The sequence below is a fragment of the Trichechus manatus genome, unplaced genomic scaffold, assembly GCF_000243295.1.
Source record: "Trichechus manatus latirostris isolate Lorelei unplaced genomic scaffold, TriManLat1.0 scaffold00209, whole genome shotgun sequence".
Lineage (NCBI taxonomy): Eukaryota > Metazoa > Chordata > Mammalia > Sirenia > Trichechidae > Trichechus > Trichechus manatus.
In genome coordinates, this window is record NW_004444145.1 from 896,627 (window position 1) to 909,368 (window position 12,742).

Sequence of the window (12,742 nt, forward strand, 5' to 3'; positions counted from 1 at the left end):
GCACAATTTCACTAAGATTTCTTCCGTTATATAACAAGGATACCCTTTCCTCCATTTTCCAATTACCTGTTCCTCATTTACTGCTGAGCCCTCACCAGCAGTACCTTTAACATCCATATTTCTACCAATAGTACATTTATGATGATGTAGGTCTTTTCTAAGATGATATAGGTTCTCTCTACCATGCTCTTCACTTCCTTCTGAGTCCTCGCTAGTGGAGTTGTTAACATCCATATTTCTACTGTTTTCTACGTATCTCTATTGTTTGTTAAAGGCAATCTGTGCTTGCTTTTCTTTTTTTAAACATGCTCCTCAAAATTCTTCCAGCCTCTACCAATTATCCAATTCCAAAGCCATTCCCACATTTGTAGGTATTTGTTGCAGCAGTAACCCACTTCGAGGTACCAAAATCTGTATGTCGGTCAGAGTTCACCCAGAGAAATAGAAACAGTAAACCAAAAAAAAACCAAACCCAATGCCGTCAAGTCGATTCTGACTCATAGCGACTCTACATGACAGAGGAGAACTACCCCATAGAGTTTCCAAGGAGTGCCTGGTGGATCTGAACTGTTGACCTTTTGGTTAGCAGCCGTAGCTCTTAACCACTACACCACCAGGGTTTCCACAGAAACAGTAGGAGATATATATTAAGAGATTTCTTGTAAGCAATTGAATTATATGATTGTGGGAATTGATAGACAAGTCCAAAGTCTGTAGAGCAGGCCATCAGGAAGGGCAGGCTGGACCTCTCAGGCATGGACTGAAGCTGCTGTCCACAGGTGGAATTTCTTCTTCCTCAGAGAAGCCTCAGCTCTGCTCTTAAGGCCTTTCAACTAGTTAAATCAGGCTCACTCAGATTATCTAGGAAAATTTCTTTATTTAAAGTTAACTGATTATGGACTTCAATCACATCTACAAAAATACCTTCACAGCAACACCTACATTAGTGTTTGATTGATTAGCTGAAGACTGTAGACTAGCCAAGTTGACACATAAGACTGACCATCTCACATATCATATCCCTAGAAATGACATAAAATACATATCAACAAATTAACAAATACTTGGACACAGTCTAACACAAGAAAAAGAATTCTCACTGGACCAGAAACTAACATAATTCTCAAAAGGTATTGTCATCTATTGCTGCATAAAAAAATTACCCCAAAATTTAGCAGCTTAAAACAAAAAATATCTATTATCCCTCAGTTTCTGTAGGTCAGGAATCTGGGTACAGTGGTGTTCCTCTAGCTCAAGGTCTTTCATGAGGTTGTTATGAAGGGTCTAGCTGGGGCTGTGGTCTCAGCTTAAGGCTTGACTGGATTTGGGGGAACCTGTTTCCAAGCTCACACATGGTTTTTAGAAGTTTTGGTCTCTGACACGGGCCTCTCCACAGGTCTGTCTTATGACAAGACAGCTGGTTTCCCCTGGGGTGAGTTATTTAGGAGAGATCAAGAGAGAGCACCCAAGAGAGAAGCAACAGTCTTTTTCAGAACCTAATCTTGGAAGCAAAATTTTGCTTGCATGTGATATTAAAGGTATTGTTCAATAATTTCCGCATTCTGTTGGATCACCTTTCTTTGGAATAGGCACAAAGATGAATATCTTCCAGTTGGTTGGCCAGGTAGCTGTCTTCCACCTTTCTTGGCATAGACGAGTGTGCACCTCCAGTACTGCATCCGTTTGTTGAAACATCTCAATCGATATTCCACCAATTCCTGGAGCCTTGTTTTTTTGCCAATGCCTTCAGTGCAGCTTGGACTTCTTTTTTCAATATGATCGATTCTTGATCATATGCTGCCTCCTGAAATGGCTGAAAGTCCACCAATTCTTTTTGATACAGAGACTCTGTGTATTCCTTCCAGCTTCTTTTGATACTTCCTGCATCATTCAATTTTTTTGCCCATAGGATTCACAGCTGTCCATTGACAGGGAACTGCCAGCGGTTCAAGCCAGATTCAGAAGAAGACATGGAACGAGGTATATTATTGCTGATGTCAGATGGATCTTGGCTGAATGCAAAGAATACCAGAAAGATGCTAACTTGTGTTTTATTGATGGCACAAAGGCATTCAATTGGCATTCGACAAATTATGGATAATATTGTGAAGAATGGGAATTCTAGAACACTTAATTGTGCTCACCAACATGTGTCTGTCAGTTTGTCATACTGTCATGGCTTGCATGTTGCTCTGATGCTGGAAGCTATGCCACTGGTATCTCAAATACCAGCAGGGTCACCCACGGTAGACAGGTTTCAGTTGAGCTTCCAAACTAAGAAAGACTAGGAAGAAGGACCTGAAAGTCTACTTCTGAAAAAATTGGCCAGTGAAAACCTTATGCATAGCAGCAGAACATTGTTTGATACAATGCAGAAGATGAGACCTTCAGGTTGGAAGTCACTCAGAATATATCTGGAGAAGAGTTGCCTCCTCAAAGTAGAGTCAACCTTAATAACATGGATGCAGTAAAGCTTTCAGGACCTTCATTTGCTGATATGGCAGGACTCAAAATGAGAAGAAACAGCTGCAAACATCCATTAATAATTGGAACATAGGATGTATGATGTATGAATCTAGGAAAACTGGAAGTCTTCAAAATGAGATTGATATCTTAGGCATTAGTGAACTGAAATGGACTGGTATGGGCCATTTTGAATCAGACAATCACATGGTCAACTATGGTGGGAATGACAAATTGAAGAGGAATGGCATTGCATTCATCGTCAAAAAGAATATTTCAAGAGCTATCCTGAAGTACAATTCTGTCAGCAATAGGATAATATCCATACGCTCACAAGGAAGACCAGTTAATACGACTATTATTCAAATTTACACACCAACCACTAAGGTCAAAAGTTAGGAAATTGAAGATTTTTACCAACTTCTGCAGTCTGCAATTGATAAAACATCTGATCAAGATACATTGATAATTACTGGTGATTGGAATGTTGGAAACAAAGAAGGAAGACTGGTAGTTGGAAAATATGGCCTTGGTGGTAGAAACGATGCTGGAGATCGCATGATAGAATTTTGCAAGACCAATGACTTATTCATTGTAAATACCTTTTTTCAACAACATACACAGCAATTATACACATGAACCTCACCAGATGGAAAACACAGGACTCAAATCAACTACCTCTGTGGAAAGTGATGATGGAAAAGCTCAAAATTATCAGTTAGAATTAGGCTAGGAGCTGACCATGGAACGGACCATCAATTGCTCATATGCAAGTTCAAGCTGAAGCTGAAGAAAATAGAACAAGTCCACAAGAGCCAAAGTACAATCTTGATTATATACCACCTGAATTTAGAGACCATCTCAAGAATAGATTTGACACACTGAACACTAATAACCAAAGATCAGAGGAGCTGTAGGATGACATCAAGGTAATCATACACGAAGAAAGCAAAAGGTCATTAAAAAGACAGGAAAGAAAGGAAAGTCCAAAATGGATGTCAGAAGAGACTCTGAGACAGAAAGGGCCACATAAACCAGAGACTTCATCACCCTGAGACCAGAAGAACTAGATGGTGCCTGGCTACCACCAATGACCACCTTGACAGGGAACACAACATATAGTCCCTGATAGAGCAGGAGAAAAGTGGGGTGCAGAACTCAAACTCTAGTAAAAAGACCAGACTTAATGGCCTGACTGAGACTGGAGGAACCCCAGAAAGCATGGCCCCTGGACTCTCTGTCAACCCAGCACTAAAACCATTCCCAAGGCCAACTCTTCAGACAAAGATTAGACTTGATTATGGGACATAAAATGATACTCGTGAATAGTGTGCTTCTTAGCTCAAGTAAATACATGAGACTAAACGGACAGCTCCTGTGCGGAGGTGAAATGAGAAGGCAGAGAGGGTTAGGTGCTGGTTGAATGGACATGGGAAATCAGGGGTGGAAAGGAGGAGTGTGCTGTCACAGTATAGGGAGAGCAGTTAGGGTCCCATAACAATGTACGTATAAATTTTTGTATGCGAGACTAACTTGAATTGTAAATTTTCACTTAAAGTACAAGAAAATAAAATTAAAAAAAAAGAAGAGACTCTGAAACTTGCTTTTGAACATTGAGTAGCTAAAGCAAACAGAAGAAATGATGAAGTAAAAGAGCTGAACAGAAGATTTCAAACGGCAGCTTCAGAAGACATAATAAAGTAGTATAATGAAATGTTTAAAAATCTGGAGTTAGAAAACCAAAAGGGAAGAACACACTTGGCATTTCTCAAGCTGAAAGAACTGAAGAAAAAATTCAAGCTTCGAGTTGCAATTTTGAAGGATTCTATGGGCAAAATATTGAATGGTGCAGGAAGCATCAAAAGAAAATGGAAAGAATACACTGTAAGTCACTGTACAAAAAAAGAACTGGTCAACATTCAGCCATTTCAGGAGATAGCATATGATCAAGAACCAATGGTACTGAAGAAGTCCAAGCTGCACTGAAGGCATTGACAAAAAACAAGACTCAAGAAATTGACAGAATACCAGTTGAGTTGTTTCAACAAATGGATAAAGTGCTGGATGTGCTCACTCATGTATGCCAAGAAATTTGGACGATAGCTACCTGGCCAACCAACTGGAAGATATCCATATTTGTGCCCATTCCAAAGAAAGGTGATTCAACAGAATGCAGAAATTATCAAATAATATCATTAATATCACACGCAAGTAAAATTTTGCCAAAGATAATTCAAAAGCAGTTGCAGCAGTATATTGACAGGGAACAGCCAGAAATTCAAGCCAGATTCAAAAGAGGACATGGAATGAGGGATATCATTGCGGATGTCAGATGGATCCTGGCTGAAAGCAGAGGATATCAGAAAGATGTTTACCTGTGTTTTGTTGACTATGAAAAGGCATTCAATTATGTGGATCATAACAAATTATGGATAACATTGGGAAGAATGGGAATTCCAGAACACTTAATTGTACTCATGAGGAACCTGTACATAGACCAAAAGACAATCTTTCAAATAGAACAAGGGGATACTGTGTGGTTTAAACTCAGGAAAGATGTGCATCAGGGTTGTATCCTTTCACCATATTTATTCAATCTGTATGCTGATCAAATAATCTGAGAAGCTGGACTGTATGAAGAAGAATGAGGCATCAGGATGGGAGGAAGACTCAGTAACAACCTGCGTTATGCAGATGACACAACCTTGCTTGCTGAAAGTGAAGAGGACTTAAACCACTTACGGATAAAGATCAAAGACTACAGCCTTCAGTATGGATTACACCTCAACAAAGAAAACAAAAATCCTCACAGCTGAACCAATAAGCAACATCATGATAAACGGAGAACAGACTGGAATTGTCAAGGATTTCATTTTACTTGGATCCACAATCAATGCCCATGGAAGCAGCAGTCAAGAAATCAAATGACATATTGCATTGGGCAAATCTGCTGCAAAAGACCTCTTTAAAGTGTTGAAAAGCAAAGATGTCGCTTTAAGGACTAAGGTGCGCCTGACCCAAGCCGTGACATTTTCAATGGTCTCTTACGCATGCAAAATCTGGACAATGAGTAAGGAAGACCAAAGAAGAATTGGTGCCTTTGAATTATGGTGTTGGCAAAGAATATTGAATATACCACGGACTGCCAGAAGAACAAACAAGTCTGTCATGGAAGTAGTTCCACCAGAGTGGTTGTTGGAAGCGAGGATGGTGAGACTTCTTCTCACATACTTTGGACACATTATCACGAAGGATCTATTCCTGGAGAAGGACATCGTGCTTGGTAAATAGAGGGCCAGCCAAAGAGAGTAAGACCCTCAATGAGATGGATTGACACAGTGGCTACAACAACGGTCTCAAGTATAGCGACGATTATGAGGATGGCGCAGGACCAGCAATGTTTCATTATGTTATTCACTGGGTCGCTGAGTCGGAACTGACTTGACAACCCCTAACAACAACAACAAAAATCTTTGAAGTGACATCTCATCATTTCTGTCATATTCTATTTGTTAGAATTGAGTCAATAAGTCCAGCCCATACTCAAGGGGAGGGAGTTACACAAGGGCATGAATACCAGAAAGTAGGGATCACCATGGCCTATCTTAGAGGCTGCCTACCACAGACATTGATTAAATGGATAAGGTAAACCACAATCCATAACTCTTGGCAGAATCTCTCTGTTATGGAAGGAAGGAGTACCACAAAGGATGCTCCATGCCCAGAAGAGTGGATGCTAAGAGCAGCAGGAGCCCAAGAGCAGCCAACAGGTTGATTAAGTTGAAGTATCAAATCAGCAACAGCCAAATGGGTTGACTCTTGCACATCTCTTTTTCCCCTGAGGCCAAGCAGCAATGATGGAAAACATGTCCCACTCCTTCCCTGCTCTCACTGCAAACAGGCTTAAAGGCAAGAATGTGAAGCAGCACCCTCCTCACCCCCATGTGGGTTGTTTAAAGAGAAATGAAAGACAGCCTAACCAGTAATAACAATTACAAAGATGAGCACACAATCAAGAATCATATAACATTTCAGGAAAGCCACATCTGTGAATGAGAGATAATAAGTTAAAAACTAAAAAGAACTGATAGCTAAGGTCAAGTAGAACCAGTATTTCAAATGAATATAATGAACATTGTTAGAGAGATAAAGGAGGCTATCATTTCCATAAAACAAGAAAAGGCAGGTATGAAAAAAAATCAATTAGATATCTTGGAAATAAAAAATATAATTGTTGAAATGTAAAACTCAGCTCATCTGAAGAATTCCAGAATGGTCCTATTGAAGATTAAACTACTGTAGAGAATGTACAAAGGGATAAGAGATGGAAAGCATGAAAGAAAAGTTAAAAACATGGAGAATAGATCCAGAAAGTCCTAAATCTGTCTATCAGGAGTTTCAATGGGAGAGAATAGAGTACATAGTACTTCTCAGACTTTAATGTGTATACAGATTATCTGGGGATCTTATAAAAATGCAGATTCTGATTTAGTGGATCTGGGATGGGATGATGTTGCCAGTCTGTGGACTACACATTAATAAAAATTCTCCAACGCAGAAGAAAGATAAATCTTCAGCTTGAAAGGCCCTTCAGATGCCCATTGAATAAATTAAAGCATACACTGGAACATGTTATAATTAGATTTTAGGACTATCAGGCCTACCCTAGTCCCACTAAATCAGAGTCTGCATTTTAAATTTCAGGACAGCAAAGATAAAGAGAAAATTCTAAAAGCCTCCAGAGAATTAAAAAAAAAATTAAAAAAAAAAAAAGAAGGAATACAAAGGAACAGGAGTCATATTTACATCAGACTTCTCATCAGAAACATGGGATGCAAGAAGACAATGGAACAATGTTGCCTAAGGGCTGAGGGAAAATAGCTTTGTCCCTAGAATTCTACACCCAACCAAAATATCATACAAGTATGAAACTTACATACAGGACTCAGAAAGTTTATCACCCACAAATCCTTTCTGAAAGAATCTCTAGAGTAGATACTCCAGATAGATAGTTAAAAAATGAATCTAGGAGAAAATAGTTCTAGAAGAAAGTCATAGATTACAAAAGCAAAAATAATAAAAATAATAAAACTTACTAAATATAAATAAATACTTACTATAAAAATCAATATTTTCAAAATAGAAAAAAAAAAAAAGAAAGTTATGAGTGCCATCTTATGGAGATACCTAGAGCTACCTTGCCTGTCTCCCATAAATCCATTCATTTTTTTCTACAAATATTTATGGAGCACCTACTCTGTGACAGGCTGTATGCCGGGCATGGTGCTAGATTGGATCTGTGCATACAAAGATGAACAAAACAAACATGGCTTTCACTCATGGAGGTTACAGTTTACTGGAAAAGACAGATAGTAAAACAAATAAACAAATAATTAGTAAATATATAATTAGGAATTGGAGGTGCAATGAAGGAAAAAAACAAGACACTGTGTGAGAGAATAATAGTAATGGAATAATAGAGAAAGTCTTTCTGAGGAAGTGATAGCGAAAGTGAAATCTCAATAATACACCCTCTCCTCACTTATTGACATAGTTAGATTCCAAAGACCAGGTCATTATGTGAAATTGGTGTTATGTGAAACTGGACGATGACCACATCAAATCACAAAATGGAGGATGACTACATCATTACATAACTTCCAAATTGCATCATTACATAACTGCCAAACCACTAAGAATCATGGCCTGCCAAGTTGACACATAACCTTAACCAGGGCCTGATTACCCAATAAGCAAGGTACATACAGGCTTACTTGTGCATATTTACTAATCTGTAGTGAACAATTCTACCTGTTTTCCACCACATCTTTGAACCCATGTAAAATTGTTCACTACAGATTAGTAAGTAAACACAAGAAAGCTTGTGCATACCTTGCTTAATGTAAGCCAGTGCATACCTTGCTTACTGGTTAATCTGCCCCTGACCTTAACCATAAAAGCCGGCGTTACTCTCACCTCGCACTTTGGCGTTTGTTACCGTCAGACATGTGTTGTTAATGCACAAAATAGTAGATTTCTTACTATTGTCCTAAATGCAAACTGTCAGATAAAAAGACAGTAGATAAGTGAGGAGAAGGCATAGTAAAATAATAGCTAATATTTATTGAGTGCTTACTAGGTAAAACCAGTTTCTGTGGAGTTGACTTCCACTCATGGCTACCTCATGTTTGTCAGAGTAGAACTATGCTCCATAGGATTTTCAATGGCTGATTTTTGGGACGTAGATTGCCAGACCTTTCTTCCAAGGGGCCTCAGGGTGGATTCGAACTGCCAGCCTTTGGTTAGCAGCTGAGTGCATTAAGAATTTGCACCACCCAGGGACTCCTTATAAGCAATAACACTCTGGAAAAACTTCGGTTGATCCTGACCGCAATTTCAATGAACTTTTTAGAATAAGCCATGTTACAACATTTTCTTGTCCAGGGGAGAAACGAAATTGATAAATTATCACTATTGTTGCTGGATTGAAGTCCTGCTTCCAAGAAATAATTTATGTTTTGAATATACAATACATTTTTTTATCTCTTTGCACAGTCTACTATGCAAAGGTTTAAAAGCCTACTTTTAAAGGTTTCTATTAGAGAATAGAAAATGCTTGCTTCTTAATACCTCAAATGAGAAAGAAAAAGTTGTAATTGGTTGTCACCACTATCAGTCATTTCTGCACTAGTAAAAATTACAAAAGGGAAATACTGACACCTTTCCCCTAAGAAAAAGTTACCAGGCTGATCCCTTAAAACTTGACCGTGAATGACCTCTCTTTGTTACCCCTTTTAAGACAAAGAGGTCTCAAACATTTGAAATGAAAGAATAAGCCTCACTAGCAGAGGGCTGAGAAACCACTGTAGGTTCTGTCTGATCATTACTTAACATTTGGGTACATTAATTTAAAAATAAGGTAACTATACTAAAACCTTTTTTTGGCTGATCTGTGTCTCTTTTTATGGTAAATTTTTAAATCTTAATTCATTAATCAGGGGCTGGTAAAGAGAAAGGAGCCTTATCTTGGCAAAATCCTATATCTGCTAAGGGCAAATGTTATTGTAAGGGCAATAGAAAGCCATTGAAGTATTTTAAGGCAGGTACCGCAATCCTGGAAGCGCTCACTCATCTATGTCAAGAAATTTGGAAGACAGCTACCTGGCCGAGCGACTGGAATAGATCCATATACATGCCCACTCCAAAGGAAGGTGAGCCAACAAAATGCAAAAATTATCGAACAATATCATTAATATCACATGCAAGTAAAATTATGCTGAAGATAATTCAAAAGCGGTTGCAGCAGTACATCGACAAGGAACTGTCAGAAATTCAAGCCACATTCAGGAAGTGTAATGAGGGATATCATTGCTGCTGTCAGCTGGATCTTGGCTGAAAGCAAAGAATACCAGAAAGATGTTTTATTGACCATTCAAAGGCATTCAACTGTGTGGATCATAACAAATTATAGATAACATTGTGAAGAATGAGAATTCCAGAACACTTAATTGTACTCATGAGGAACCTGTACTTAGACCAAGAGGCAGTTAGTTGTTCAAAAACAAGGGATACTGTGTGGTTTAAAGTGAGGAAAGGTGTACATCAGGGTTGCATCCTTTCACCATACTTATTCAATCTGTATGCTGAGCAAATAATATGAGAAGCTGGACTATATGAAGAAGAACGTGGCATCAGGATTGGAGGAAGACTCAATTACAACCTGCGTTATGCAGATGACACAACCTTGCTTGCTGAAAGTGAAGAGGACTTGAAGCACTTACTGATGAAGATCAAAGACCACAGCCTTCAGTATGGATTACACTTCAACATAAAGAAAACAAAAATCTTCACAACTGAACCGGTAAGCAACATCATGATAAACGGAGAAAAGATTGAAGTTGTCAGGGATTTCATTTTACTTGGATCCACAATCCACCCCCATGAAAGCAGTCAAGAAATCAAAAGACGCATTGCATTGGGCAAATCTGCTGCAAAAGATCTCTTTAAAGTGTTAAAAAGCAAAGATGCTACTTTAAGGCTTAAGCTGCATCTGACCAAAGCCATGGTGTTTTCAATCGCCTCATATGCATGTGAAAACTGGACAATGAATAAGGAAGACTGAAGAAGAATTGATGCATTTGAATTATGGTGTTGGCGAAGAATATTGAATATACCATGGACTGCCAGAAGAATGAACAAATCTGTCTTGGAAGAAGTACAGCCAGAATGTACAATAGAAGCGCCTTGGAAGCGAGGATGGTGAAACTTCGTCTCACATCCTTTGGAAATATTAGGAGGAACCAGCCCCTAGAGAAGGACATCATGACTGGTAGAGTAGAGGGTCAGCAAAAAAGAGGAAGACCCTCAACAAGATGGATTGATACAGTGGCTGCAACAATGGGCTTAAGCATAACAACAATTGCGAGGATGGCACAGGAGCAGGCAGTGTTTCGTTCTGTTGTACATAGGGTTGCTATGGGTTGGAACCGACTCAATGGCACCTAACAACAACAATAAAGGCTTTGGACATGGAAGCTCCAGGGGCTTCCTGATTGGCAAAAGACATCAATGCCCATGGGAGGGTAGCACATCCCTTTTTGGGCCATGGAAGCTTCACACTGGGAATCCTCCGAGACCTAGCTCTATGCATCTCTCCATTATATATTTTTTGCTATAATAAACCTATAATTGTAAGTAAAGCACTTTCTGTGAGTTCTGTGAGTCACTCTAGCAAATTATTGAACCCAAGGGAGTAGTGGGAGCTAGAACATCAGAAGTGAGGGGGCTGAGGACCCCTAAGCTTATGGCTATATCCTGAGATGATAGAGGGAACCCTTGAATTTGTAGCCAGCAGAAATGAAAGTGTTACGTGGACTCCCAAGCTTGCTGCTGGCATCTGGTGTCTTGGGCAGACTTGACAGTGTGGAGAACTGTGTCCTTTAACTTGTGAGATCTGAATTAGCCCCAGGTAGTTAGGATCAGAGAAAGAAATGCTGCATGTGCAGCTGGTGTCAGGACAGAAGTGACAGACAAGTGGGATTCTGATGTTTTTCCACGTGCCATGAGTTCAAGACTGGCCTTTTAAAATCATGTGATTTTGTTTTTGTTGTTAGGTGCCATCAAGTTGACTCATAGCGACCATATGTACAACAGAACAAAACACTTCTGGTCCCTCGCCATCCTCACAATCGTTGCTGTTTGAGCCTTTATTAGGACCTCATTATATAGGCATGATTGATTGAATCAGCCCACCTCCCCTGAGGTCAGCTGATATCATCTAGTGGTCTTTTTGGCCTGCTAGTCCCCACATGAGTCACTTCATTAGCATAAACCCTCAGGTATGTTTTGGAGGTTTCATCAAAGGCACTTTAATTACTGGAGAATTTCCAAGATTTTAGATGTTTTCTCTCAGGAGCCAAGGGCAAAGACCAAATGCTTTGATTAAAGTTGATTTTAAACCCCACACATGGTTTTCAACGTATTTAGATAGATACAGAAATAAATATAGATGTAAGTGGTAGATGTGTGTGTAGAATAGATCCCCTAGCTCTATCCACAGAGAGGGCCTGGGAACAGCAACACCCTAACAGCAATGAGCACATCTAGTGTTGAGATCTTGGTTTCTAAATAACACTCCCCACTAAAAGGAACCATGCCTTGGAGCATGACTGATTCCAGACCCAGTATAGGGAAAATACAAAGTGAGCCTAAAATATCTTATGCTGGAAAGTAATGTTAAAAAATCATGAGGTCTTGCTAAAAGGAGACAGAAGCCAGTTGGAAAGTCAGCCTCTGATCAAATCAGGGACAACTTGCATATCAAAATAAATCATGTAATTGGATAATCATCCATTGAATAAATAGAAATCTATGAGTCTATGCTGATATAAATAGATAAAATAAATAAATAAATTGAAAGTATGATGAGGAATGGGATATTTACAAAATCTCAAAATACCCCCCTCCCATGCACACAATTCTTTTTTTTTTCCCACATAATTCTTATTAATTACAAAGGGGAAAAGAATAATTTATAGCAGGGAAACCTGGAAGATACCACTTTAATCAAGTAATCAAACTAACACCACCAGTAACAGTACAAGTCAAAATGGATGCCACCACATAGGATGCAGTAGGCAAAAGACAGCATCACTTCTGGGATAATCCTGCCTGAGTCTAATCATGAGGATAGTCCTGAGTCTAACCAACAAGAAACACCAGACAAACCCAAACTGAAGGACATTCTACAAAATAACTGGCCTGTAATCCTCAAAAGTAT